This window comes from Phalacrocorax carbo, chromosome 7 (genome assembly GCF_963921805.1).
Source record: "Phalacrocorax carbo chromosome 7, bPhaCar2.1, whole genome shotgun sequence".
In the NCBI taxonomy this organism is placed as follows: Eukaryota; Metazoa; Chordata; class Aves; order Suliformes; family Phalacrocoracidae; genus Phalacrocorax; species Phalacrocorax carbo.
Window position 1 is genome coordinate 1,644,362 of NC_087519.1, and position 27,775 is coordinate 1,672,136.

General features: G+C 54.4%; 1 long non-coding RNA gene across 1 annotated transcript; it reads right to left on the bottom strand.

The window, feature by feature from the left end:
* Window positions 1-15,377: 15,377 nt before the first annotated feature.
* Window positions 15,378-18,931, bottom strand: LOC135314173 (uncharacterized). Its single transcript, XR_010373626.1, has 3 exons — window positions 18,462-18,931; window positions 16,180-16,512; window positions 15,378-16,060 (listed from the first exon to the last, which is right to left on the bottom strand). It is a non-coding gene; the product is annotated as an uncharacterized LOC135314173 (long non-coding RNA).
* Window positions 18,932-27,775: the final 8,844 nt, after the last annotated feature.

The window sequence follows — 27,775 nt, forward strand, 5'->3', positions numbered from 1 at the left end:
TGCCCCTCCTGCCCTGACCACGTCCCTCCATTCTTGCACACCCCAACCGTTCCCTGGCTGCCATTCCACGTGCCTACCTTTCCAGTCTGACCAGTCCCACGCGTCCATGCTGGGGGGTACAGCATGCATAGGGGTGGTCTGACCCCATAGAGAAAGCTCCGGTCCTCTCCCGCCCCCCCATAGGCACCAACTGCCCATCAGCGCTCGCTGAAGATGATGGACTCGGCCAAGAGGGATCCAGACCCCCTGTCCCCTGCAGGCCATGCTGGCATTTATTTCTGTGGCTGTGCAGATGAGAAAATGTCATTAAAAGAGCAAAAGCAGAGTTCGTCCCTCCTCAAGCAGGCAATGCCCGGAGCCAGGGACCGCAGCGGTGACGCTGAGCAGCAGGGCTTAGCCTGGGGACCCTCTTTGTGAGAAGGGCTGTGGGTGCAGAGCTGCCCCAGGGATGGTCCAGCACAGCAGGGACCTGCCCAGTTTGGAGAAAACACTGGTGGAAGTGAGAGCAAAAACAGGTGTGAACCAGCCAGCTGCCCCAATGGGCCAGGAGGAGGTGCTGAAATGGGAAAATAGCACCTATTCTCCCTAAAACTGCTCAGGAAAGGGGAGCTGGGGGTGTAGCAGCAGGGGGAAAAGGAGGAGGCAGCTTTCGGTTTGCAACCAAACGTCTGGGTCCCCTCTGCTTCGAGCGAAGGCGGGAGGCAGAAGGGGCTGAGAGCAGGGCTGGGGTCAAGTCCCGGGAACCCAAAGCAGCGGCTGCGAGGCCGGGGAGGAGAAGGGAGGAAACCACCCACGGCGCCTGTACGAACGAGGAGTTTTTCCAATCTGTCTAAACCCAATATTAAAAGGAGCCCGCAGGAATGCTGGACGCCTGCCACCCCGCTTCGCACCTTTTGCAAACCGAAACAGCCAGCGAGCAGCTGGCACGGGAGGGGGAAATTTGGGGAGCCTGTGCCTTTGTTCCTGCAGGAACCTCCCGCACGGCTTGTCCAGGGTCCCCGCTCCCATTCCCAGGGTGGGAAGCCTCTGCCTTTCATCTTCCAGTCCTCCCAGTGCAACCAGCTGGGGCGGAAAAGCTGCAGTTTCCCAGTTTATTCCCCAGGGCGGCAGCACCCGCAGGTGTCATTAATTAATAAGCGGCTGCCCACGGCGCAGGGTCTGCGACCCAGCTTGCAGCGATACCTCTGCATGGACGGAGCCAGGGCAGGCTTTGGCCCCACGCCACGGTCTGCGGCTCTCCCGCCTGGCTTGCGGCATCGCAGGTAGCTCAGGGCGGCCGCCACCCCTCGGTGTCTCCGGTGGCCGTGCTCAGCACCCTGTGCGTGCCTCTGCCTCTCCGGGTGCCCTTTCCTCAAGAGCAGCAGCTCCTCGGCGCCCAGACGGACCGGCATTTCCGAGCACGGCTCCGGGTTGCGCAGGGGAAGGCGCTGGCACGGCTGGGAGAGCAAACAGGGGAAAAAAAAAAAAGAGATTAGATGCACACGTTTTAACCTGTCCGTTGCAACGAGAGGCCAGATAACGCAATGAGCTGGAGTTGCTCAAGAGTAAGTTTAAAGCTTGTCGATTAATGAAAAGGAAAATATTCATTAATGATGTGTCACTTGCAGAACGTCCCCGTGGCCGCTGAGTGGGGTGAGCCGGCACGGTGCCCGTGCCCAGCAGCCTTGCTCGGCCCCCTCGGAGGGACCCCCGGCCCCAGCCCGGCACCGCGGCCGGCGGCAGTGGGATGCTGTGCCCACGCTTGGCCCCCGTGGGGGAAAGCAGGCAGGATCCAACCTGTGCCGTCGCGTCGCGGGCTTCCCGTCCAAATCACCTCCGGAGGAGCCATCCGAGGGCTGGGAGCTACCGAAACACCTTGGCTTCAGACACCTGCGCAACACGCCGTGCCACTCCAGGAGCTAATTACTTCTAATGAGAACTGAGTGCGTCTACAAAGGGCGCCTGCAAAGCCCAGCCCGCCGCAGCCGAGCTCGCCCGAGGAGCTCTGCGGGTCCGGAGCTTGCTGAAATGCTGCTCTAACCCCAGCGCTGCGGGTGCTGTGGGTACGGACAGAGGCGTTTGTCCTCCCGGGTGCTCAGGGGACAGACAGACACGTCACCTCTCACCCCACAGCGTTACTCCAGCCCTGCATGGCACCAGGCCCCCGCAGAGGGTGGGTGCACCCCGGCCGCACAGGGGGAAGAGGGGCACCCCCAGCCCCTGGCGATGCCCCGTGCGCGGGAGTGCAGACCCCGCAGCATCCCCGCGATGCCGAAGCAAGCACCACACGCCCTCCCCAGCGATGCGCACCCCCGCCCCGGCGCAGAGGGCAGCGCCTTCAGGCTGGGCTTGCTTGGCTTGAGAAAATACTGATTTTTGAAACAGCTCTTTCTGGTGCGGCTGGGCTGACGGGGCTCTTCCGCAGCCGAGTGCAAGGAGCCAAGCGAGCATCCCCGCTTTCCTCCCGCAGCCCCTCCGCTGTTTATTTTAGTGTATCTTTGGGAAAACGGCCATTGGTGGCAGGCAGAGACGTTTAATCAGGTTCGTGTTTACTTTCGGAGCCACTGTACAAACAACACACTGTGGGTAAATTAAACAAACACCGGTTATAAAGTCTACATAATCAGCTTAAACTCAAAGGATAATTACAAGAGTCAAAATCTACAGTATCATAAAGATAGGCAGTCAAGGACTGGCTCCAGCACATGACAGAAATATAAGTTAGCTTTGAAAGATAACCTTGTGAGCTACAATTAACTCACAGGCTTTGACAGTTACCGAAACCCTAAATGAAAATAGCCCGAGGAAAACAAATACAAGGTTTGGCACTCCCGAAGAAATTTAAACCTAAACATACAAATTAAAAGCACCTCGAGAGGCAGGGTGGGATTTAATAACATAATGTCTCCCATTCACTTGAAAGTAACTGATGCACAATAAAAAACCCTTTCTGTCAGCACAGGCAGTGGGAAAACCCGCCGAGTGGCTGTGGAAATCGAACCCTTTTCATGTAGAGGTTGGTTTTTGTTGGGTTTTTGTTTTGTTTTGTTTTGTTTTTTAAAGCAATGACCTGACAGCAAAAACCCCGCAGGGAAATGGCTGATTTTGAGAGATTGTTAACAAAAAGTGCCCGGGCCAAGCCAGCCCACGCGCAGCGCCCGCTGCAGCGAGCAGCAAGTGCAGCCTTCATCGCCCGCCACAAGCACAAATAATAACCTTAATTAGTCGGGGGTCTCACGGGGCAGCGGGGACCCCGAAGGAGGAGAGAGAATATGGGGGAGGCCATGCACAGATGGGGCCAACACGCCATGCAGCAGCACACACGGGACAGCCCCACAATCCTGCGGCGGAGGGGGTTTTTAATCACTAAATTAAATTATTGCGAGCTATCAGGCTTCAAAATTCACGGGACAAACGTGGATAGGGTTTGGCAGCGCTTTCACCAGTTCTCCTGCCCGTTTCCCAGATGGTTCGGGCTCAAAATACAAACACGTCCACAAAAAGGAGGAAAAATTCCCAATTTCTGGCTCTCCTTGCACCCTCTGGATGTCAGCCCAGGGTTGTGACCGCCTGCCACCCCTTTGATGGGCGAGGTGGAAGGAGCTTCCTCCTTCTCCATCCAGCCCCCCGCGGACAACTCCCCTCACCCCAGAAATCATCGCCACCGGGGCTAATTGGGGTGCTGGCTGGCAGCCTCGTCAGGGAGAGAAAAGAAAACAACCTGCCACATTACGACTTCCAACAAAGCTTCAGGGAGCAGCAGGCTTTCCTCGGAGACGGGAAAACAAATGCCTTTTAAAATAAAAGCCGATAAACTGACGAACTTAGCGCTGCTTCTCGCTTATAAATCACAGCGCTGCGCTAGCTAATGGCTCTGGCAATGGGAGTTCAAAGGAAAGAAGTAACCTAATTATAAAGTTTGTTAGATTTATTGTCAGTTAATAACAGCGTTTTCAAAGATGCTATGAGTAAGATCAGTGGGTTTCTCATGCTTTACGCATTTTTCTCTTCCCAACAACTATTCTAGGTCAGATTTATTGCGCTGCTCTTCTTTTTCCATCACGGGGAGCGAGGACACTTACAGGCATCCTTGCGACGCTGTGATTAGCATAATGAGGGCAGGTGAATATATCACAGTTCCTTGTGGCTTTTTTGGCTCAGATCGCGAGCGAGAAAAGGTGTCAAGAGCTGCTGGCAATTTTTGCAAATATTAAGGTAATGAAACAACTCGACGTTGCTGAATTATTAAAGGTCCTCCTGCATTTCTGATATTTTATTCCTTTTATTAAATGTGTAAGTGAAGTATCAGGGAGCTGGGCTGCTTTCCTGCTCCCACGCCTTTCCCAAAAGTGGCGGAGGGGTGGGAAAGGCAAATCCAGCCCGGCGCAGCGGTTCTGGCCGGGCTCGGACGGGCAGGGTGGCTGCACAGCCAGACGCTCGGCCAGCAGAAGGGACCGGCCCAAGCTTCGGGTCGATGAGCCCGAGCATCCCACGGCAAAGCAGGAGCATTTCCCAGGGTTTGGAGGTGGCGGAGGGCCACTGGGCTCCTTTTTCCCATAGCATTAACAAAAATATTCTGCATTAAAGCACTCCAAAATAGGAGTAATATTCGAAGCTTAATTATCATTTAAATATAATAGCAATCTGATGTTTCCACCGAGCGAGCGGGTGCCAATCAGCCAGCAGTAAGCACGGCGTTTTCTAAACAAATCGTTATTAACTTTAATATATTGCAGGCGTGTAGCAAGCTGGATCCAATTTTAAGTGAAAATTAATGGCAAATTCTTGTAACCACATTAAGAGCCATCTTAGTTCATTTGAAATCAGTTAAACATGAAAACAATATGAAAGCCATCTTGTGTGCCTGGAATATAAATATTTGTCCTTATCCTTGCCAGAGCAGCAAGAAAAATTAAGAGACGTTGGCATGTAAGCTTTATATAAACACACTCACAAAAGGCCGACATTTGATGGATTAAACTATTTGTCAATTTTTCCATTTCCTTCGTCAAAAAGTAATTAAACATTAAGCAGATGTCAGAATCTAATTGGTTCTAGAGAATATTGCACAATAGGATTTATGGCAATTGTGAAGTTGTATTTACATGTCTGTAAACAGGCAGCCGTTTGCCAGAAGACGCCGGTCACAGAGCTCCTGCCTCTTCTGAGTTTAAAAAAGCCTGATATTTGGAAAGCCCTTCTCAGCTCCGCACCCGCCGACCAGCCCAGGGGATGTGGGAGGATGCACGGCTCGGCTCCCCGCCGGGCTGGGATGCTCTCGGCCTCCCGCTCGCATCGTGGGTGCGTCGGCCGCATCCTGCACCGCTGCCTCGGCTGCCCCAGGCTGGGGGAGCGGGGCCGCCCAGGGACGGGGAGCGCGGCCCTGGGGCACCGCCGCACCCCCGGCTCCTCGCACGGAAATGGAAGCATTTCCTTTCCTTTGAATCCTTTTTCTCCCCTTTCCTCCATGGAAGAATGAGAGAGGGGAAAACAAGTAGGAAAACAGCTTCTCCTCAAGGCCACCTTTGCATTTACTTTGTTCTTTTCCTGCTTTTTAAACTGAAGGGAAACCCGAGTACAAAAGAAGGAAAAAAACCATATTGGAATGTATTTTTAAAAAAATTTATGGTCAAAACTATATTTTTCTTTGTATTTTCTGCCCTGGTTAACTGCTGTATTTTCTGCCCCAAATGTATTGTGTAAATTTGAGGCTGTCCTGTGCAGGGACAGGAGTTGGACTGGATGATCCTTGTGGGTCCCTCCCCACTCAGGACATTCTATGATTCTGTGGTTAACTGGCTGCCCCGGAGCAGAGCACCCAGCAGCCCCCGCAGCCCCGTGGTCCCCGTTCTCGGGGCGGGGGACCGGTGCCGGCGATGGAGCCTGGGGTCCGAGGGGGCTGCACTGGCTCTTGAGCAATAATCCCCATTATATCAGTCATCCCTACCAGAAACCTTTCAGGTGAAAATGAAGGATACGGGCCCGCTTAGGCAGTCAGGTGCGTGGTGTTGGGGACCTGGCACGGAGGAGCAGCGAGCCCCCAGCATCTCCCACCAGTCCCAGCTTTGCAATTAAGCCCGACGAGGACCGATACCCAAAACACCCTCAGCTGCGGGATCGGTGGAGCCCCGTGAGCTCAGCTATCTCCTCCCGGGACAAAGCTGCCTTCCTGGAAGAGGATGCGCCCTGGATGACCTGCGCTACGTGCTGGGGTTTATCTTCTCACCCCGTCATCGCCCAGGAAGGCGGCGGTGCCGGCGCCGGTGCCGGCAGAGCCTTTCCTCCAGCACTGGCACGGCTCTTTGGATGACGGGGAGCTCTTGGATCCCCCCGGACGGCTGCCTTGGTGGATGTGGGGAGCCCGGGACATCCCCCGGGGCGAGCGGCGAGGCAGCACGTCTGTCACTGCTGGTTATTTTTGCTGTTTTTCTTGAGAAAAGCCATGACAACTTTCTTGTTTTCATTGGAAAGTCACGAGCCTGAAGTGCTGGGGGTTTATTCCCTAGAAAATTTCAGCAGGTTTATGACTGATGAAGCACCTGTAGATGATGCTGATGGAGGCTCCTCCGCAGAGCTCTGCCAGCGACGGGGGGTTATGGCCTTCCTCACCATCACCACTCCATGTGGTTTCTGGGCAGGGGAGACCTCTGCAAGGGCCACATCCATCCCAGGCACCCCGGCGGCGCTGACGGCAGGGGCAGGAGTGGTGACACACAAAGGGCTTGTGCAGGGACCTTCAAGGGGAGGTGCCCAGCCCGGGAGGGCGGCAGGGCTGGGAGAGGGGCTGCAGGACAGGGGGGCACAGGCACGAGCTGCTGCCGACCGAAGCAGGACCCGCTCAGGCTGCGATGGGCTCCGAGCACTAAGATGAAGCAAGATGCTCGCCCACCTGCACGACAGCCCCTGGCCACCCAGCTCGGGGCGAGGGCAGAGCCGCTGTGGGCACTGGTGTCACCCTCTCTGACGGCATCGGGAGGATGGCTGGAACCCGAAATGCCCCGGAGGTGGCTGGCGGGCGATCTGCAGGATGGAGATTGATGAGTCAACAAGGTGCCAGGGCCGGGAGAAGCAAAGGTGATGCTTTGCATCCTGCACAGTCAGCGGGAAGCGTCAGCCCCTCGTGGCGCCCATCACCGCAGCACCGGGCCACATGCCAGCTTTGGCAGCGTGATGCCTATACGCGCTCGGCAGCCACGTCAGGGACAGGACAGCCCTCGTTTCCAGCAGGCAGAGGAAACACCCCTGTTTCCCAGAGCCGCCCTGCACGCTCTGACACGCTGTACCCTGCTGGGAGCCTCCTGCAGCCCCTCGGCACTGGGGAGGTGGGCTGCGGGCAGCGGGGAGAAGGCTTGCTGCGGCTTCCCTCAGAGATTAGAAGAGCAAAGTGAAAGATCCTCTTTCTCACCCAGCAGCTCTCACTGGGAGTTGATGCCCAGATTAAATCCTGGCTGCCCCTGCCCAGGGAAGCCACTTTCTGCAAACCTTCCCAGCGCCGGAGCCTGGGAATGAAATTACAAAGACAACGTGCAATAACTTGGGATGATGAATCAGTTTTAAGAAGGATTTTGTTCATCCCTGGCCCTGAGCACGTGGGACCTGGTGCTGCTGCTGCTTAATTCAGTGGTACCAAAGCCACAGCCTTTATCTGAAGCAGGGAAGCTCAGCCCAGAGCTGTTATTTCCCTTGCCATTCACCTACCTTATTTAAGAAGAGAAATTAAACAGTTGCACGAGCTTTTGATCAAACCAAACCTCCACCAAAGTCACACAATGACCTGGCTAATATTTGCATGGTGGATCGATGCCCCGTTCATCTCACGGGCACAGCAGCAGACGCGGCAGGAGCTGCCGTGGGCTCGGGCTGTTTGCTCCCGCTCCCGGCCGGCCTCCGCCACCCAACACTCCTGTCTGCCCAGCGAGGGAGAAAAAAAATGCCATGTCAATAAGGCGTCACTCGTGCCGAGCTCGGAGCAGGGTCGGGGTGCTGCTCCCCCGGCGGTGGGCTGCGCGTCCTCCCTGCGAAGCCGGGACCCCGCGGGCTGAGCTCGGCCTTCCAGCAGCTTCCTCCCAGCTTGCGTCGAGGCAGCGATTTCTAAAAATGCACATTATAATTTACAATAAAGACATGGGAACAGTGACATTTACTGCAGACCTTGTGCTCATTAAAACAGTCTCATTGCCTCATTAATTCCATTTTTCAGAAATTATGTTCATTTTTATGCACTGTATTAGCTCCTCATGCATTTCACATGCTGCTATTCCACATTTAAGGAATATGTCTTGGAGAGATTTCCAAATCAGCAATCCCAGCGCCCTAGAAGCGAAATAATTACTTTTTCCATTGCTAGTTCCTGTTAACCCACTCAAGATAAATAAAATTAATGCGACTACATTTGTCATGTGAATTTAATTATTCCAAACAGCATTAGCCTGGGCTATAATTGTAGAGCAAATGTGCTTCACGATATCAAGACTCACCGAGTGGATTTTAGTAGCGGATGTTTTTACGTTTCCAAAAGCCCCGGGGAACCGACCGCCTGGAGGGAAGGGCTGCCCCAGCCCCACGCACGGGCCCCCGAGCACGACCGTGGCCACAGGGGACCCACGCAGCAGCCAGCGATGCCACAAGCTGACGACGGGGCGCTTGCAGAAAATTACAGCAAATGCACGCGCTTCATTGAGCGGGCAGGTGCGCTCCTCCTCCCCATCGCCCCCGAAGGCGGCTCCCCTGCGACGTGGCTGCCCCCAGGAGCCCACCCGCGACGTCGGCCCATGCACCGTCCTTGGCTCGGCCATCAAACTTCCATGGCCAACAAACTTCCGTGGCCATCACAAAACCATCAGGAAGACAAAGCCTCCAGGTTTCAGACATCTCCCAGACTCCTTTATTTCTTTTCCGCAGCGGGACCTTCAAGGACAACCTTCCCTCTCCGCTGGGTAAGGTTGCCGGCGTCCCAGACACGAGCACGCTCGCAGCCGTCGGTAGCTGCAGGAACATCTCGCGCTGCCCTTATCCCCATCTCCTCTCCTCCAGGATTTTTTACCCTTCCCAGCACCAGAGCCCTCTTTCCTGCACCTCCCAAGGAGAGGCAGCCTGCCCTTCACCACCCCCGACTCCCCATCTCGTTCCAGCTCAGCCAAAACCACTACATATATACACGTATATATGTACATTGTCCCTTGCCTGCACCTCACAGCTACTCTCCTTCTTTGGAATTAATTATTTAATCTCCCAGCTGTATTATTTAGCAATCCAAAGCATCCTGGGCTGGAGATTTCATGAAAAATTCTATGCAGACTAAACCGGTAATGCAGCACATCCATCCCCGGCTGGGAAGGGGTCCCGGGGGAGAGGGGCACGGCGGGACCAGGACCTGCCGCCCCTGAGCTAATCCGGCCTGGTGCGTATATTTAACAACACTTTCTATAGGGAAACAAGCCTGGGATGAAGAGGGGCTCTGGCACCCCCTCCTTAGCATGCAGGGTGGGTGCATGCGTTGGGCGACGCAGTGTTAATGAAGAAATGGTTTCTTGGATTTCATTCCCGGGGCTTCTCAAAGTGGCGCTGGGCCACAGACAGCGGGTTATAAATAGGCGTGTGTCGTTTAGAAGGTCACGCAGCGAACCTCGAAAAGTGCCAGAAACTTAACAAGAAACAGGGAAATGCAAACGAAATCAGAACGAAACGGGCGCTCCCACGCGTGGCCCCCGTCCCAGCGGCGGAGGAGCATCCTCGGGGCAGAGAGGTGCCGCTCAGGAGCAGTTACGGGTCTGCCCGGAGACACCGCCGAAACACGGAGCTGCTCCTCCAGAAGAGCTGCCTTTTAACGGATAACTTAATATCATCTGCTGCTTCAGCACTCGGCTGCTCTGGCGGATTCTCGCACTTTTTCTCGCGGCATTAAAGGTCAGGGGACCTGACGGTGTCGGCGTGAGCGGCGGCGCCGCCGGCAGCAGCCTCGCACACCCGGCTTTGCTCCCCGAGAGCCGGCCGAGGGGCTGCTGTGCCTGCGCCGCTCGCGGGGCCGCCACAACTTTTGGGGAAGAAAACGTGAACTTTGATAAAAGCCAGCTCCTCTACCCTAAATAAAAAACACTCCCTGCCTTGAAGAAAAAACATAATTTTTTTTTTTATTATTTCAAAGTACCCTGTTCAGCAGCAGAGCATACAAATACTCATAGCTACGCAAATAGCAACTCTTTATTTGCTTTGTTTGCTCAGCTAATATTGACTTCCCAGCCTAACACTGCTGCTATTGAGTTTGGCTATTCACAATAATGTTTGACTAGCATTAGAACAGCGCAGCGATAACAGCATGTGCAACCGAAAAAGCAATCCATCACCCCTCCGTGGGATAGTGCCATTATGACGGGGGGGGGGGAGGGAAAAAAAAAACCCGTCTGCTTATTCAGTCAAGTACAACTGTTGAATATAATGCTGGCAATGACACTCCTGGCTAGTTCAAACAACCCAAGGTTACAGCGTTATTGTGTACTCGCGCAGAGCAAACACTACGGAAAGGCTCCATTTCTGCTTATCACCTTGGGTGGGACTCGAAGGGGTTTGTTTCAGGCCAGGGTCAGGGAACGCTGCCCCACGCCAAGGCACCCTCGTGCCTCCTGGCGTCGTGCCTGCCGCGGGAGAGCACCGCCGCGCCACGGACGGACGGACGGACGGAGGGAGGGAGGAGACCCCTCTGCGGTGGGAAGCGGGGCGAGGGCAGCGCTGGAAGGGGCGAGGATGGCTGCCCGCGGATTTCGGCTTACGCAGAGCATCAGCGCGGCATCGTGCAGGGGAGGCGAGCGGTACCGGCACCCCACGGTGCTGCCTGTCCGCCCTGGGTGGGGTGGCACCCGCGGCGCTCCCCTTCCTCCGCGGCCGCGGTCGGCACGCTCCTCCGTTAGCACTGGCTTTGCAGACATATTTTGTTTCCCTTCCAGATTGCAGAACCAGGCTGATTGCCTTGTTTACCTCCCACATGCACCCACGAGTTTATATAAAGTAGACGTGTGTGCATATCGGATGTACACAGAGGCAGAGAGCAGCCCCCGCCTAGCAGGCGCTCATCAGCCAGCTCCCTTCCCAGTAAAGCCCAAACTGGTACAGCTGGGTGGGCAGAGAGGACCCTCGGCAGCCTGTACCGGGGGTTCACACTGCATGGAGGGAAGCAGAGGGGAGAGACCCTCATCTTCCTCATCCTCCGGCCTCAAACGAAAGGCACGTAGGTATGGAGAGCGAGCACTTGAGAAGTGACCATGTGAATAAACAGAAAAAGGCAAACATGCTTTCTGCCGCAAATAACGCCGAAAGAAGGAAACAAAGAGGTAATTATCATTGCTCAGCTGCTCTCCGGGCAGGGCACGGGCTGCCTGTTTGCTTTGGCTGAATCATCACCACCAAGAGGCACCCAAGCGCCTCTGCTCGGGGGTTCACGCCCAGAGGGGAGGTCAGCCCTCGCAGAGGACGGGAGCAGGGGCTCGGAGCGGGTCGTACCTGCCGCCCGCAGCGCAGGCAAGGCCGGCAGGCCTCTGCCACGGGGCACCCTCCCTGCTCTGCTGCCGTACGGCCACTCTCTGCTGGGTCTGCTGGGCTTGGGTCAACCCAGCAGCGAGGCCGTTGCAGCGCCGTCCTCTCCATCAGCGCACGGTGCCAGCGAGGCTCCTGCCCTCCGAAGGACTGGGCTGCCGGGGGTGGTTTTCGGATGGTCCCTCGGGGTCCCCTCCACCACGGAGGCCCGACGCTGCGGCCCCAGCACCCTCTCGCTCGTGTATCTACTGGAGCTGCGTGAGCCGGGTCACGCGCAAATGCAAAGGCTTTGCGCTGAGCCGAGCTCAGCCGCGGGAGGGGAGGTCGCTCCTGCACCCGAGCCCCTCGGACGCTTCTGTGCTCTTACGTTGCATCTCGCACTCCAGCCCCCTGGGCAGCCGAAGGCGCCAGGTCTGTTTCCACAAAGCTTCCCAGCCAGCTTTTATCACCCGCCAGGGCGGCGCAGCTCAGGCGAGCTCGGGAGAACGGGCCAAATCCTGGCCCCTTACCTGTCTCCTGGCACCCAGGTCCATCCCCCGCTGCCTTCTGCGGTAGTTTCAGGTACATTTTCACACCCCCCCGCTCTGGGATGAGGCAGCGCAGTCGAGCAGAGAGGTTTGGGTTTTTTTTTCCATGACCTCGAAAAAGCAAGGAACCCGCTGATGAGCAAAGCAGGAGGAATGCGAAGGCAGGAAGCAGACGCGGCCGTGGCAGGACGTTGCCACAGTGAATTAATATTTTCTGATGAAATGAGCACTCTGTTTTGTGGAACCTTTGCTACTTCGGTGGGGAATCACTAACCGGGAGGGTGACACCTGCCTCCAGCACACGATGACCGGGACTGGACATTGGAAAAACCTTCTGCTCCAGATGTCCTCATATGTCAGAGAGGGCGGACGCCTCCCTTTTCTGGGTGGAAAAAAAAAGGAGAAAAAAAGCAGCTGGGCAGTAAATGACTCATAAAAGCACAAGTTTATTAACAAAACCAGGAGAATAGCAGGTATCTGGTTTCGTGAAACCATGTTTGCCGCTGTTTGTGTCCCGGGAAAAGGCCCAGGGAAACTTTGCTGGCTGCACATGAGCGCTGAGCAGGACGATGTCAGGGTTTGGAGAGCAATTGTGGCGTTATTATATGATATTATTTTAAACCAGGATGCCGACTGAAGCTCTCTGCTCTTTATTAGCCTGCTCGGGGCGTGCCTGGGCCTCGGGTCTGCTCAGTGACAAATAGCAGCCTGTTATTAATGTCATTATTATTATACACGCATTTCTATAGGGCCCATCACACAGGCTCTCAATTATGCTTTGTGCTTGTGTAGCACCTTTCATTTCAGGTCTCACGCTGCTTTACAAACATTAAACCAATGTTGGAATTTTTGCCAAAGGCAAAAAGAAAAAAAAAAAAATTAAGGGAGGGTGGGAGTGGGAGAGGAAATCCCAGCGTTGATGTATCCAGTCCCTGCCTGCCACAAAGCCAGCGACTGTATGCAGGAAAATATGCAAAGTGCTTTAATTTGGGGCTTCTTCGGTGGTTTTAATAAACATATTTGCTGGGGCGAAGCGAAGGCATGTGGCAGAGGGGAGGATTTAGTCTGCAAGGAGTGCCTGGCTGGGCAGACTGGTGGCTGTTGGGGCTGGACCCGTCTTTCCTCCCATTACACTCCCATTATATTTTACACCATCTCCTTTAACCACCAGAGCAATTAAACTCTCCCGCTCCCAGCCCACAGTGCTTTCTCTCTGCACCATCACAGGGGAAACTTTCGGTGCCTGCTGCAGGTTTTTAATCTGCCTAAAGATGAAAACGCCGAGTGCTCCTCCGGGGTTCATCCCCGGCGACCCGTTGTACCGAGATAGCGGCAGGAGCCCCCGCCGCTCTGGGGTCCCACCCCTCCACCCTGGCGTGCCGGGGGGATGCGGGAAGGATGCTGTGTCCCTCCTTATTATTCAGGTCAAAGCACAGCGCCATGTTCAAACAATTACATTTCATAATTAGTTACAATTAGCTTGCTGTGGTTTGGAAGCCTCAGCAAGGGTTTTATCTACAAGAGCTTGCTGGCAGCGCTCCACCGAGAGAGCTCGTGTGGCCTTCACCTTGCCTTGCCTGGGTGCCTGGGTTCCCCCCGCCTGCTCCCCTTCCCCCCACATCCCCCCATATCACCCTCTGCTGCCAGGGCATTGCTCTGGGACAGCCTGGGCTTGCTCTTCACCCTCTGCTCCCGGCCAGCTCAGCCCTTTCTGCACCCTTAGTGTTGGCCGGTGGGTACCAACCTTGACCTCCAGCACTCCCAGCCGGCGCCTGGTACAGCCGCCACCTCTGGGTGCTGGTGCCTTCCCTGTTCCTGAGCTCAGTTCACCTACAGAAGAGCAATCAATTCCTGCCGTTAACTACCAGGGGGGTTTCCATCATCACACACGTCCCCGCCGGCCTGCCCTCACCCACCTGTGCCGGCTGCCTTTGCTCTTTGGCCACGCAGGGGCTGGCTCCTGTGGGAAGCCCCTGTGAGAGCTGGGTCAGTGTCGCATCCCAGATAAGCAGCAATAATGCACGTTGCCTTGCAGGGACATTTAAAGGCTTAGAAATTGCACGTCATCGTTGGGGATTTTGCTGCAAATTACATGAGGCAGACAGCATGCAAGTCTGCTCACGGAGGCCAGGGAGAGCATTAGGAAAATTGTTTTACCAGTTCTGGGCCCCCCAGTTCAAGAAGGGCAGGGAACTGCTGGAGAGAGGCCAGCGGAGAGCTACGAAGGTGACCAGGGGCTGGAGCATCTCCCTTGGGAGGAAAGGCTGAGAGACCTGGGTCTGTTCAGCCTGGAGAAGAGAAGGCTGAGGGGGGTCTCATCAATGCCTATAAATACCTGAAGGGCGGGTGTCAGGGGGATGGGGCCGGGCTCTTTTCAGCGGTGCCCAACGCCAGGCCAAGGGGCCACGGGCACAAGCTGGAACACGGGAAGCTCCCCCTGAACATGAGGACAAACCCCTTCCCTGTGCGGGTGCCAGAGCAGGGGCACAGGCTGCCCAGAGAGGCTGTGGGGTCCCTTCCCTGGAGACATTCACCCCCCACCTGGACGCGGCCCTGTGCCCCTGCTCTGGGGGTGCCTGCTCCAGCAGGGGTGGGACGGGGTGAGCTCCAGGGGTCCCTTCCAACCCCCGCCAGTCTGGGACTCTGATCTCCTTAATCCACAGAAACCTTTGAGAGATGCTGTATAACGATAACCCAGCCTCTCCTGCGGTGAGGCTCTGGCCAGCGAGACGGCGGTGGTGGCACCTACGTCCCCATATCTGTGTCCCTGGGAGAGAAAGAGCATCTTGGTTGCCCGCGCCGGGTCACCCCACACGGGCCGTGCTTGGGCAGGTAACGCCAAGCAGCAGCGACTCCGTGTGCTCTGACCCCAGCAGGCACCATTGCAAGAGCCCGTGTGGGTTTTCCAGGCAGACAGAAATAAAGTTTCAACATATTTAAAAGTCGAAGTAGAAATTAAAATTTTTGACCAGCTGTCTCCAGAAGAAGACAAAAATATTTGATGCTGGCTTCACAGACATTTCTTAGGGAACTAGTTTGGATGTGGGATGGAGAAGAGCTCTGAAGCAGCAAAAGCGCTCATGGGTTGGAAGCAGCATCCCACCTGGTGGGAGCTCTCACCCCCATAGCCAATATTTCTTCTAAACTGTACATTTTTGAAGATTTTCATACATGTATATTAAATCAGAAAAGTACATTTTAATGAAGATTCAGATTGCCTTCTTTTTTTTCTATCATCTCTGGGCATCTCTGAGATATAATTTCAAAGATTAAAGAGCAAAGGAGCACATTTCACACATGGCATTTACAGCACTGCCCCCCCCCCAAACCGCCCCCATCCCCACAGCCCGCAGAGGCAATAAGGGGCCATCACTCCAGGAGCCGCTCCTCCTCCTCCTCCTCCTCCGCATCCCCTTCCCGCTGCGGCGGAGGTCACACTAGGCAACGTACCTCTCTTTTCTGGTCCTAACCTCAGTGCAAGCAGTCGCTCCGCTGTGCAACCCCCCGAAAGAGCACGTTTGGGCAGCGCCGATGCGCCTCACCTGGTGAAAGCAACCTGGACGCGGAGCCGGAGCAAAGCTATTCCCGCCGGGGCAGGATGGCAGGAGGGCTGCAGCTCCCACGGCGTCTTCCAGCCGCTCTCAAGGTGAGCGGAGTCACCCCTCGTCCTCTTGTGCAAGCTGTGACCCGGCCAAATTGCAAAGCTTGGGGAAGGAATCGATGGGTGGCTTTCTGCCCGAGGCCTCCGCTCCACCCACGCAGGCAAAGAAGGAAACCTGCTTTGCTCTCACAGGTGCCCGGCGTCCTCCCCGCTCCCGCCTGCTGCATTTTCTCATGATCGATGGATGCTCAGCAGCTCCTAACCCAGAGCATCCAGGTTAATTGCTCAATAGTAAACCACTCTTGACATTCTTCAGGAAATATATTCTAGACGGTACGAAATGAGATGCAATGCTCTGATTCATCTTGGTCTCTAGGAAAATATCGCAGCAGTAAACTGAGAAGGAAAATCAGGTCCAATTTTTAACCTGCAAATTAGAGAAGTATCGATATAAACTATAACCCAGTTCTCATTAGCATGTCTGGGGGTCAGGTCAGGGGTCCCAGGCAAATATTTCTTCCAGGCCCACCTGAAGGAACATCTGACCTGTGTTTCAAGGCACCCTGCAGGACCATCAACACGTGCCACATCCTCTGGTGCTGCTTCTCGCTCCTCCTTGGGATGCCGATGCCAACCAGGACCCGCAGCGTGGGGGCACAGGGCATCACCTTGGCTTCCAAAGCAGCTGAAGCCCAGCCCAAGCATCCCTCCATCCACTGCACATGGTGTTGGAGCCGGCCCAGATACCCTGATGGAGGCAAACCCTGGCAGCGGGAGCAGCAGGGTGGGCTCAGCACCGTCAAAGCGATTCCCATCTCTCGGCTGCGTGGCTTGGGCTGAACCTCAAGGAGGTACACTGTTACATGCAACTCCTTCCACCTGACATTAAACAAAAAGGAGAGAGTACATTTCAGGTCCCCAAAGCCCCAGATCTTGCAACCCTCTGAGCACTTAATATGTTAATCAGCTGCCAGGGCCTGTCCGGGCAGGCGGCCACATGGTGCCACTGCCATCTGCTGCCGCACGCCGTGCCGGCAGCCCCCACGCCAGCTGGGGCTTCTCCAGAGCTTTGCCTCCTCGAAACTTTATGAATTTTGAATCCCTATACGTGCCCTCCTGCCACACACGGCACACGTACGTCTGAGCGCAGCGTAACGCCCGCCGGCGCAAAGGGCTGTTTCGGAGGCGGGGATGCTCAGGGTTCCCGAGGAAGGCGGGCGGCTGGGGTCCGGTTCACGTGGGGCCGAGAGCTCAGCTTCTAGCCACGCAGGGGGTGCAGGGGGAAGGGGACGAGGTCAGAAAGGCCAACGCCCCGAGGCTAGTTCAACACGCGCTCACCAAAGGCGCTGCAACCGCAGGGAGCCGGGACGCGGCGTTTGCACCCTTGCGCCTCTGCTGAAAGGCAGCGAGGGGGCTCACCCTGCCACAGGACTGTCGCTGCCCTTTGGATCTCTCGGTTTTACAGGATAACATTCTCTGTGATTTAAACCTCTTTTCAGGAGCTCATTAAGAAATATAACAACACGGGCGCAGTCCCCTTTTGCCCATGCTAGTCTATCACTTTAATTCACTTATTCACCATTCAGGCCATAAGGTTTCATAATTTATAACAGGTAACTCTTAATCCTGTGTGCCTATGAGCAAAAAAAGAAAAGAATTAGTTCCCTCACCTTCCCTCCTCCACCGCAATGCGGGCGGCCCCTCTATCACACCAGGCAGCACAAAAGCCTCAGCGGCCCCGCTGCCGCTGGATCCGCTTCAAAAGCTTTTTGGGTGATATTTTATACCTTCCAGCTTGCAGGTTTGGTCTATACCTTTTCTAAGTTACCAGATTCTGACAAAACCTCCCGGCAAACGATGCTGGCTGCCGCAGGCAGGAATCTGCAGGTGACCATGGTGCATCGCGGCCCTTCGGCTCTTTCTGGCCGCTTGCCCTGCCTACGTGACGCTCTCGCCTTGACCTCGTGGCGCTGCGCCCAGCGTACGCCAGGCCTTAGCGTGAGCTGGCTTAGCCAGAAGCCGAGCGGGAGTTGAGGGAGCAGCCACAGGGGCCGGCGGCAGGAGCGCTGGGAGCTGCTCCTGGACCCAAACTGGGGCGGAGGCGCTGCCTTGCTCGACCCGAGCGGGCACGAGGGCTGCCAGCGCCGCTCGCACCCGGCTGCACACATCGGGGAGCGTCGTGATTTCCCCGCCACGCCGGGCAGCAAGCCTCCTTTCTGCTTCGGGTGTTTTCTCCTGCAAAAAAAGTGTTCTCTAACTACCCTAATCTAACATTTAGCAGCGCGGTGCAATAAACAAAGCGTTAGAGATGTGACTACACGTCGCACGTATTGTTACTCTGTGCATTCAAAATGAAAAGGCTGTTAGCTGGATAAAATATTGTTCTCTGCATCTTTTAGGCATTTTCTGCTCTCGATCAGAGCCCAATTAAGTTCCTTTTCCAGGGAAAACAACGCTTTGAGGCAGCAGAGCTGGAGCGCCTTACCTGCAAAGAGAAGCTTTTAGAATAATTGTCACTTAGCACAAGGATAGATTTGGTTATCCAAAAGGAAAACCGTGTCGATCATTACCCGTCCCACTTATTCTCCTTCCACAACACAAGGAATTAAAGGTGAACCGCGCCGTTACACTCCCCCTCCCAACCTGCACCAGCGAGAGGAGCCGCCCGGGTCGCAGGGGTGGCGTCACTTTTTGGGGACACCTTACCGGGAACTGGGGACCGGCATGAAGGTGCCTCCATCCCCGGGCACAGCACGGCACGGTCCCCACTTGGTCCCCGGCTCCCCACCGCGGGCTGGATCCGGCCTCTGGCCCACGGCCCCGCTCACCTCCGGGGCATCGACGCTGGCCCGGCTCCGATTTCTTTCGGCAGCGGATGAAAAGCATCTCCTGGTTTTATGGAAGAGCCTTGGCCCAGTTTTTGGCTGGCCATCCCAGCCTGGCAGTCGCTCCAGAAAAACATTTGGCCTCTACTGTTCTTTTCTGTTTTTAAGCAGGAATTCAGATTTGCCTGGAGTCCTCCCAGTACTTTTTTCTTCTCTTCTTTTTTTTTTTCCCCCGGTGTTGTTTTCGAGTCAGGTGTTTTCCACCCCGATAACATCGCTCTGTTTGCTCCAAGATCACCTGCACAAACACGCTCTCAGCCCAAGGGGCAAGGTTCAAGAGTTGAACTCTGCACCGCTCTGTGCCTGTGTGTGAGTCTCAGCCAAACCCCAATTTGGTCCCTTCTAATTATCCTTCACCATATTAACAGATAATAGCTGTACATTTAAGCAAATTATCTCAAATAAAAAGGGGACAATAATTACACTGTTTGTTTTTGCTGCTTTCATTGCTGGAATTATTCTCTGTTTGCCCAGAGTTAAATATTAGTGAGAACCTTTCTGCACTAACGTCTGCTCAGTTGCCTTTTACTGTTTAAAACCAGCAAGAGTCAGTAAAAGTTTGGGCAAATATTAGATTTGGCAGAGTTTGCTGTTTGTATCAGGAAACCGATTGGTGTTATTGATTGACAGATGTGACCAAATGTTTAGAAAGTCTGTCCTCTATTGGATTCTGCTAGGTGTTTCAGCAAACAGCCCTAATACAAGGCAAACAGAGTTATTGGAAGAAGTACCAGCCTGTGTTAGCACAGTAAACCGAGGGCTATGCAAACAGCTTAAAAGAATCTGGCCACCTTCATATAACCTTTGATGTAGGTATTGATCCTTCTGAAGGTGGCAAAAAGTTTGAACAGGGAGCAGATTGAGTGGGATCAGATATATATAAACACCGTCAGAATGTAAATGTTATCTTTAAGCTACACTGTCGGTTCGGTAATGGATGTCTGTTTGGAATTTATCTTCTTCCAAATCTCTAAATCCATGCAGCAATAAAAATTAATAATAACTTTTAGATAGACTGCCTCCTAAGTCTCTCTCTCCTCCCCTGGTAAGTACAGCATCAGGCGTGTTTAATTCTTCTAAGCTGAGGCCGGGGGCTTGCGGCGAGCAGGAGCCACGGCCCTGGGAGCTGCTGGCCCCGGGATGCGTTAACGGGGTGGCCCAGGCGTTAACGGGGTGGCACGTGGATGTGCTGACGGGGTGGCTCAGGGATGCATCAATGGGGTGGCCCAGGGATGCACTAATGGGGTGGCCCAGGGATGCACTAATGGGGTGGCCCAGGGATGCATCAATGGGGTGGCCCAGGGATGCATAATGGGGTGGCCCAGGGATGCATCAATGGGGTGGCCCAGGGATGCATAATGGGGTGGCTCAGGGGTGCATTAATGGGGTGGCCCAGGGATGCATTAATGGGGTGGCTCAGGGATGCACTAATGGGGTGGCCCAGGGGTGCATTAATGGGGTGGCCCAGGGATGCATTAATGGGGTGGCTCAGGGATGCATTAATGGGGTGGCCCAGGGATGCACTAATGGGGTGCAACAGCCATGGGCAACCCCACCTCTCAGAGGCCTTTTGCACGCCCCCCCAGGCCAGCAGCACTCTCCAGAGCAAGACAGGCTCCACCTTCTCGTGGGGCACACGGAGCCCTGGCTCTCAGCAGCCGTCCTGCACGCTCTGCAGAGGAAACTGCCTTGAAAAAGGCATTCGAAGGTGGATTTGTCATGTGGAAAAGGGCAGACGGGGTGATCCCCCATCAGCACCAGCGAGGGCACAAAAGGCACCCGCTTGCTCCCGGCTGCCCGTTGCATTCCCCAGCCGGGACACGCAGCCAGGTCGCGCTGCCTTACGGACACCCCCGCAGCCTCCTTCCAACTCCCCAGGGTATTTACCGAAGTGCCTGAAACAGCCGGCGCGGGCTCGGCGCGGGCTGGGCGCGGCGGCGGCCCCGGCTCGGGCGCTGCATGCCGCACTCTGCAGCGCGGGCTGCGCCAGACACGCATCCAATTTGCATGTGCAATTACCCCGGTGCGGTACGTGGAGCGGTTTTGCATGCGCAAGTGACCATTCATGCATCCAAATACCATCTGTGGTGACAATTACCACAAGCACACATGTAATCAAGGTAATTACGCACACAAATTGGGCGTGTGATTGCATGGGCATTTCTGTGATTTTTATTTATTTATTTATTTATTTAAGTTAGGCCTCTAAAAGCTAAAATAGATTCTAAGTTATGTTTTAAATTATCTGCCCATCTGGCTATACTTGCAAATAACGACTGTTTATAGTGAGAGATATTAAACAGACGCTGCTGATAGATGGGTTAATCATTGCATGAAAAGAAAAGGGATTGTTTTATGCCTGTGTATTGACCCACAATACATAGTAACTAATGAGGGGTTTGCATACAAACAGGTAACAACCAGCTTTTTGTTTTAGAAGTACCTTCTAACAAAAATTACAGTGTACACATTATAAGAACGTACCTGATGAATCATTACTGCAGTACAGTGTAGCGATGGACTTAAATAAAGCCCGATTAATTATTAAACCCACGTAGCGTACGTTTCCAGTCGCACAAAACCCAGGAAGAGCTGGCGGAGCTCGTGGCGTGCCAAACCCTCATGTTTTGGGTGGGTTTCTGTGCTCAGGGCTCTGCCCTCCCCCTGTGCCCAGGAGCTCTGCTCCTCGTCGTGCACTGCCAGGGGTCACATCCAGCTCCCTGGGGTCACCAGGAGGCTTTCAGTGACTCCAGGGAAAAAGCACGATAGGCCCAGTTTGACAAAGATAGGCCCAGTTTGACCAAGATAGGCCCAGTTTGACAAAGACGCCGTGCAAGTGAGACTTATGGCACTGTTTGAGCAGGGGTGATGCATCCTTGTCGTGTGAAAACGCCGTGCTGCCGTAGCTGCCGCTGAGCGATGGGCGAGGGCACCCCTGCCCCTTCCCTCCCCCCATCGAAGCTGCACATTCGCTCGAGAAGTGTCTGTTCTTTGCTGGCCAAGCAGAAGAACAAAGCGTGCAGTGTAATCAAAAAAAGCCATTAGCTTTGCCAACTCTTAAGAAAAATTAACATTATTCTTTAATGCCAGGCCCTACTTAGGTGGCACTCAGCAACGCACTGGGCTGCTCCAGTCACACCAGCTTATGAAACCAACCATAAAGGACAATGTCGCTGGAAGGAAACCCGATAATGCATTTTCCCCACTATCTCCTTCAGCAGCAGGAGCTAAGAACACGGTGATTTGCTGTTAAAGCATCGGTAAGGTATTTTGGCATGTGCTAAACCCCTTGCTGGGCTATCCAGGCCAGGCCCTGTGCCGATGCTCCCGCGGCCACGGGCAGAGCGAACTCTGCATCGGGAGCCCTGAGGCCTGGAGAAGAGCTCTCATCACCTGGGATCTAAACCGTTCAAGTTTTATCCCTCTCAGGAAATCACTTTCTGGGAGTTTCAAGCCAAAGACGCTAAAAGTTTTGAGGCAAACTGCTCAAAACAGGTGAGAGTTTTGCAAAGCTGGCAGCCAGGAGAAGCGCGGAGCTATGGCTGGGAGCGCACGTTCCTCAGAGCCCCGCCGTGGGGACCCCTCCTGCCCAACGGGCCCAGCAAATCCCTACAGCAAGCAGAAGAGTTTTGTCAGCAGGAAACGGCTGAGAGAGGTTCGGGATGTGTCACTGCCTTTGGAAACGAGCTCAGCAGGGCACAGACGCCACAAATGGGCAAAAGGAAAAATGAGAAGCCACCAAACTCCAGCTCCAGCCATGGGAAAAGTCTACAGGGACTCACAACACACGCATGGTCTTCCTTGCTCCTGGCACGTCCCATCGTATCGGGGGAGTTCGGCTTCGGCTGACGTCTAAGGATGCGGGCGCTGGGAGCCGTCCTTCAGGGGCCGAGGAAGGACCTCACAGGCAGGGCAGCAGAGAGGAAAAGAAGGGAGTTTTCCACGATTTGGAGTGAGAGCGAGCTGGGAACCCCCCACAGGCGGGTCAGGGAGCCTGGGGCACCTGCCAGGGCAGGGTGTGTTTTAGTAGAGGGCTGCTGGGGTTTTAAACACACTCACCATAGGGGAGGTGCCAGGTAAAGTGCAGCACCCGTTGCTGCTGGGGGAGATGAGAGCGAGGAGGGAAGGAGGGAGGGTGGGAGAGATGCACGGCGGCAGCAGCCGGGAGCAACACAGGGACAAAGGTTGTCCTAGCATTTCTGTTATAAATCCAATTTCCATCGGTTTAGTGTATAACTAAGATAGAAAAAGAATGTGTGCTGCACTGGGTGATGCTCTAACTTTTCCTAATCTGGAGCAATTTTAAGTCTCTCTGGCCATTTCTGGAGCAGCCATATAGCAACAGAAATAGAGGTAAGATTATTTAAATGCTTACTTGGAGCATTAAAGCCTCCAGAAAGTTCAGGCCACTTCCAGCGCTGCTGCCACGTGCAAACACCCCCCTTGGCTCAGCTCCGTCTGTCCGTACCCCGCCGGCTGGCGAGACAGTTGCTGCTCCCGTCCTGCCCCGATGTCCCTTGTGCCGCGGGAGAAAGCCAAGGGCAGCATTGCCGGCAGGACCTGGGAAGGTTGCTGGCCTCGCTGGCCATTCCTGAGACAGACGGACGGCCACGCTCATCCGTCTGGTGCCCTCCTGGGCGGCCAGAGCTGCCGGAGCAGGAGCCGCCCTGCTGCAAAACCCAGGCGCGCACGGCGCTGCAGCCGACGCACGTGCCGAAACCAGGTTATTGCCTGCAAGTGGTGAATCGTGGTAAGCTTTTCCACACAGCCACCCCATTTACCTATGTGATTTTGGTAACTGGGCATGCAGGTTAGCCAGTCAGTTGTGCATGTGTTTTGCTAGCAGAGTTTGCATGGCTAATTCCTGGTGAATTTGATGCAAGAGCGGTCCCAGATGCCCGTGCCCGGTGCCGTGGACGGAGCTGCTGCCCCACGCTCTCCTCTGCTCCTGCCCTGGTCCAGCCCGACCGCCAGGATCTCACCAGAAGCCCTCACTTTTGGAGACACCAAAAGGACAGAAAGAAGAGGAAAAAAAAATTATCCAGGTGCCGAAGCTGGTGTCAGCCGCAGCCTGACGTCTTTGTGCCCGGGGAAGGCGCGCTTCCATCCGCACACACAGCATCTGCAAGTCACGGAACAGATGAGATGCTCAATTCTGAAGCTTCATTTTCTTAACAAAGCCCGGAATGAATAGAAAGTGGCAGGAACGGCAGGAACCTATTTACCCTGAGAGAGATGGGAAAAGAAAGCAAAATGGCAGAAAATTAATTCAATCCACTATATGGTCTGCAATTGTTGCTTATAGCTGCCTTCCAAAAGGCAGCTGGTAATTACCCTGTTTTATCATATAACAACAACTTATTGCTGGAATAATGAGTGAAAATAAGCAGCATGAACACGCTGCTGGTTCCACGTCACGCTGCACTTAGTCGGCGTTGTGCCGCCTTGTCGGGTTGAACCTACAGCGCTTCGCTTAGGATAGGACAATAATTTATTAATGCGAGCACTTTATGTTCTCAAAATATCATGCATACATTGATTAACTCGTGTCTCATCTTGGCTGGCAACTAAATAAGTCTTTAAACCTTGATTTTGCAGGTAAGTAAAGAGAGAGCAGGAGGGAAGCAACCTGCTGGTGCAGCAGAAGCAGCCGCGGAGGCCAGGCCTTAGCAATACAGGGACTAAACACTGCGAGGTTCACCAGCAGCGGGACGGGGGATTAAAGACGTTCACGGCATTATCCAGCCACATATATTTTTGACATGAAAGCCAGCTCCCAGCGCCGCACCAGGAGCCGACGGATGCTGGCATCACCCCAAAATCAGAGGGGTTTTTGGGGGAAGAACACCTCTCCCATCGCTAACGGCGCAGAGGAATACAAGAGCGGTTTCAGCATTTCCCAGGTAAGGCTCTAACCGCGGATTGCTTTCTCCCAGCGACGCTCCTCGTTTGACAGGCTAATTCTCCCAGAGCCATAAATAAAGCCACAGGGGACAACTAAGTTAGGTTTTTACAGTGTAAGCTCCAAATGGCACATGCTAGCAACTTCTATTAGTTTAGTCTTAAAGTGCGATGTTCCAGCAAAGCTTGGAGCGCAGGTAGCACTTATCACCTCGAGGGGGGAAAAGAGAAGCTAAATTTATCTTTCCGCCTTTATTCACCTTCTCAACACTTTCTTTTTTAGCATCGCTGATTGATGCAGTATTGGCTCCTCTGGCTGCGAGGCGACGTGAAATCCTTCCCGAAAAATATTTCCCTTCAAAAGCAGCCGCTCCGCTTCACCGGAGGGACCCGCCATCATCCTCGCACACAGAACCTGCGCTCTCTTGCCAGGAATGCAACCCCCTTTATGTGTTCTCTTGTTAAGAAAAAAATAATGATAAAGCAACATCTGATTAGTTCCCGCTCATCCTAATTGTCGCACGGGGATGCTTTAGAGGGGGCCAGGGACCACCTTCATCTTGCTGCCGTGCCAGACGTGGCAAACTTGGGCACAACTGCAAAACGAAGACTGCTTCAAACTTTCCCACTCTAGGTAATTTATCACGCGCGCTCCGTCGGGTTATAAAATCAGGAAATCGTCTGCGCGAGCAGGAGGCCGCGGAGCCACGCTTGCCCAGAGCCATGCGGGCGGTTTTCCTGCCCCCCCGCCCCCCCCCCAGCCAATAAATCAGACGGAGGGGACCCCGCAGCGGCTGCCCTGTAGCTCCGCCGGCTTAAACAAACCCACGTTCCCCTCTCCCGCCCCACGGCCGGGTTTTCAAGCAGCGGTGTTCCCCGGCATTTATCAAGTATTTCCCCGGGATACCGGGGTTCGCAACGGACAGTAAGTGCTGGGACGTATCCGTGTCCTTTTCTCCCAAGACGGCCTCTCTGTACATATTAGGGGGGAAAAGCAGCTGTTGAGGCGCAAGGTCGAGCCTCCAGGGGAGCACAAGACAGACAGACATGGGATCGCAGAGCAGGAACACCGCAGCTGGCCCCACGGTGGGTTGGGCAAGATAAAAGCCATGACTTTGACCCAAATTTACGGTAAACTGCTGTCCCTGATTTGCCGTAAACTGCGGCACAGGGACACGTGCGACAGCAGCCGCTGCTTTGGGTGCAGCGGGGGCTTTGCTCCTGCTCCTGCTCGCTGCGGGTGCAAGGCATCCCGGCCGCGCAGGTCGGGGTCTGGGCACAGCACCCCCCGCCCTCCCACGCGCCCACCAGGAAAGGCTCAGCTATGGCTACTTGCATTTTTAATGTAAGAATACCCTCAGGTGCGCTCTTGAGAAAACTTTACAGGCTGGAGAAGGTGTCCTGAACGGCTCTGCAAGGTCAAAACCTTCTCAGAGGTGAAAATACTCCATCCATCCCAGCCTGCTGCCCCCTCGTCCCGGGGAGGGGACAGCAATGGCCACGGGAGTGCAAAGCCATGGTGAGCCATCACCCCCCGAGCAGCCCCGACGCCGGCGCTGGATGTAGGTGACCCATCACCCCGGCACGCGCCGGCTGCTAATGGCACGCTAACCAAATATTCAGGCTCAGGACTAAACTGTTAGTCTGGGTCAAAGCTGGGCTTGAAGAGTCTGAGCCCAAGAAGTTGTGAGCGAGGATGCTAGCAGAGGCCGCCTGCCTTGCCGCTGGGGTGGAAGGCGGCCAGGGGCAGCACGGGGGGTCCCCGACTGCTGTGGGGTGGCCACAGCTGCGCGGTGGCTGCAGCAAGAGCCGATGCGCCCGGTGCCGCGGCAGGAGCCGAAGCCCAGCCGTCCCTCACCTGCAATACCGGTGCCGATCCGTGTCCCGGGCGCCGCTGGCTCCATCCAGCACGGCTTGGCGCGGGCTCCTGGAGTGGTGCCGGATCCGTCCCTGCCACCACCGGCCCCGCAGGACCTCGCCTCCCGAGGCCATTCCACCCCGCACCGGGCACGCCACGGTGCCTGGACACGCCAGGGGACAGCTAAGTGCCAGGCTGAGATTTTTAAGTCAAACCTCTTTGCTTTTGTTACTTTTTTATTTCATTTCATGCCATAAATTCAAACACTTAGAGGACTTTTTCTGCTCCTACTAATGGGCGTATGTTTTTTTAAAGGATTATGTAATAATGTATATTTATGAGACAAGCATGGATCAAGAATACTGATATTTAAAAGATGCAGTTACCCTTAAAAACTTTGCCTTTATTTTCATTCTAATGAATACAATGTTTTAAAGCCAGCTAATTGGCTTGCCAGTCACTTAATTCAGTTGCCTGCTCATTACAACTCCTATATTTCCTTATAAGCATATTTAAAAGCAGTCTGTTCCTCCAGCTTTAAGTATCGGGCCTCCAAGGAATTCGTACTTTTTTTCCGTACCACACAATAAAAATAATGCTTCCTAAACACTAGTGGCATCCTCGTTAGATGAGACACCCTTTTGTTTTGATTTGAAAAGCCTGAACGTGAGATTAAAAGTAAAAGGGGAGGAAAGCGGAGAAAGTCTTTTATAGAAGCTGCTGCCACAGAAGATAACGCGTAACAAGTTCTAGTCTGAAACAAAGGCTCGCTAATTAATATTGTGAATTCAGCTGGAAACCGGACTGTTCCTGAGCTGAATTCCACCGCAAGGGGCGAGCAGGGCATACGCTGAGCCGACCTGGAGCAGCAGCTCCGTGCTCAGGCCCCAGCCCGTGGGCAAGGAGAGCTCTGTAAGCACGAGCCCAACCGCTGTTTTGGCTGGTGGGTTTGGAAGCAGGACTGGGTTTAGCTTTATCAGTGTAGATTTGATTATTTAAGAGATGATTTTATTTTTTCCATTGAGTAATTATGTTCTGCTGAATTAGATTTCATTAAACAGTGCAGTCTTGATGACAGAAACAAATACATTATTAATTTTAAAAATCTGCTAGCTATTTCGTTCAATTTGCAATATCAATAAAGAGGTTTGTGGTGGAAACCAAAACACAGATGGGCGGAGGCTTGGCCTGGAGACCTCCACGGCAGGAGCAATGGGTGCCGCAGTCCCCGCAGATGGGTGACACCGAGCCCCTCGAGTACCGCGGTCATCGGAGGCATCTGGGGGACACTAGGCTGCTACGTGGGGTCACTGCTGATGTTAGAGCTGGCCCAGCCAGCTGATCCTCTCTGTCCCAAACTGGCTGATGGATTGCATGACCACCCTTGTTCTTCTTTCTGGAGCACAAATCATTGCTGCTATCTGCTTGGGCAAACGATTTGGCCATCACTTGAAGCCTTTAAATCACAGCTGGGCACCTCCACCAATGCTCCCCAGCT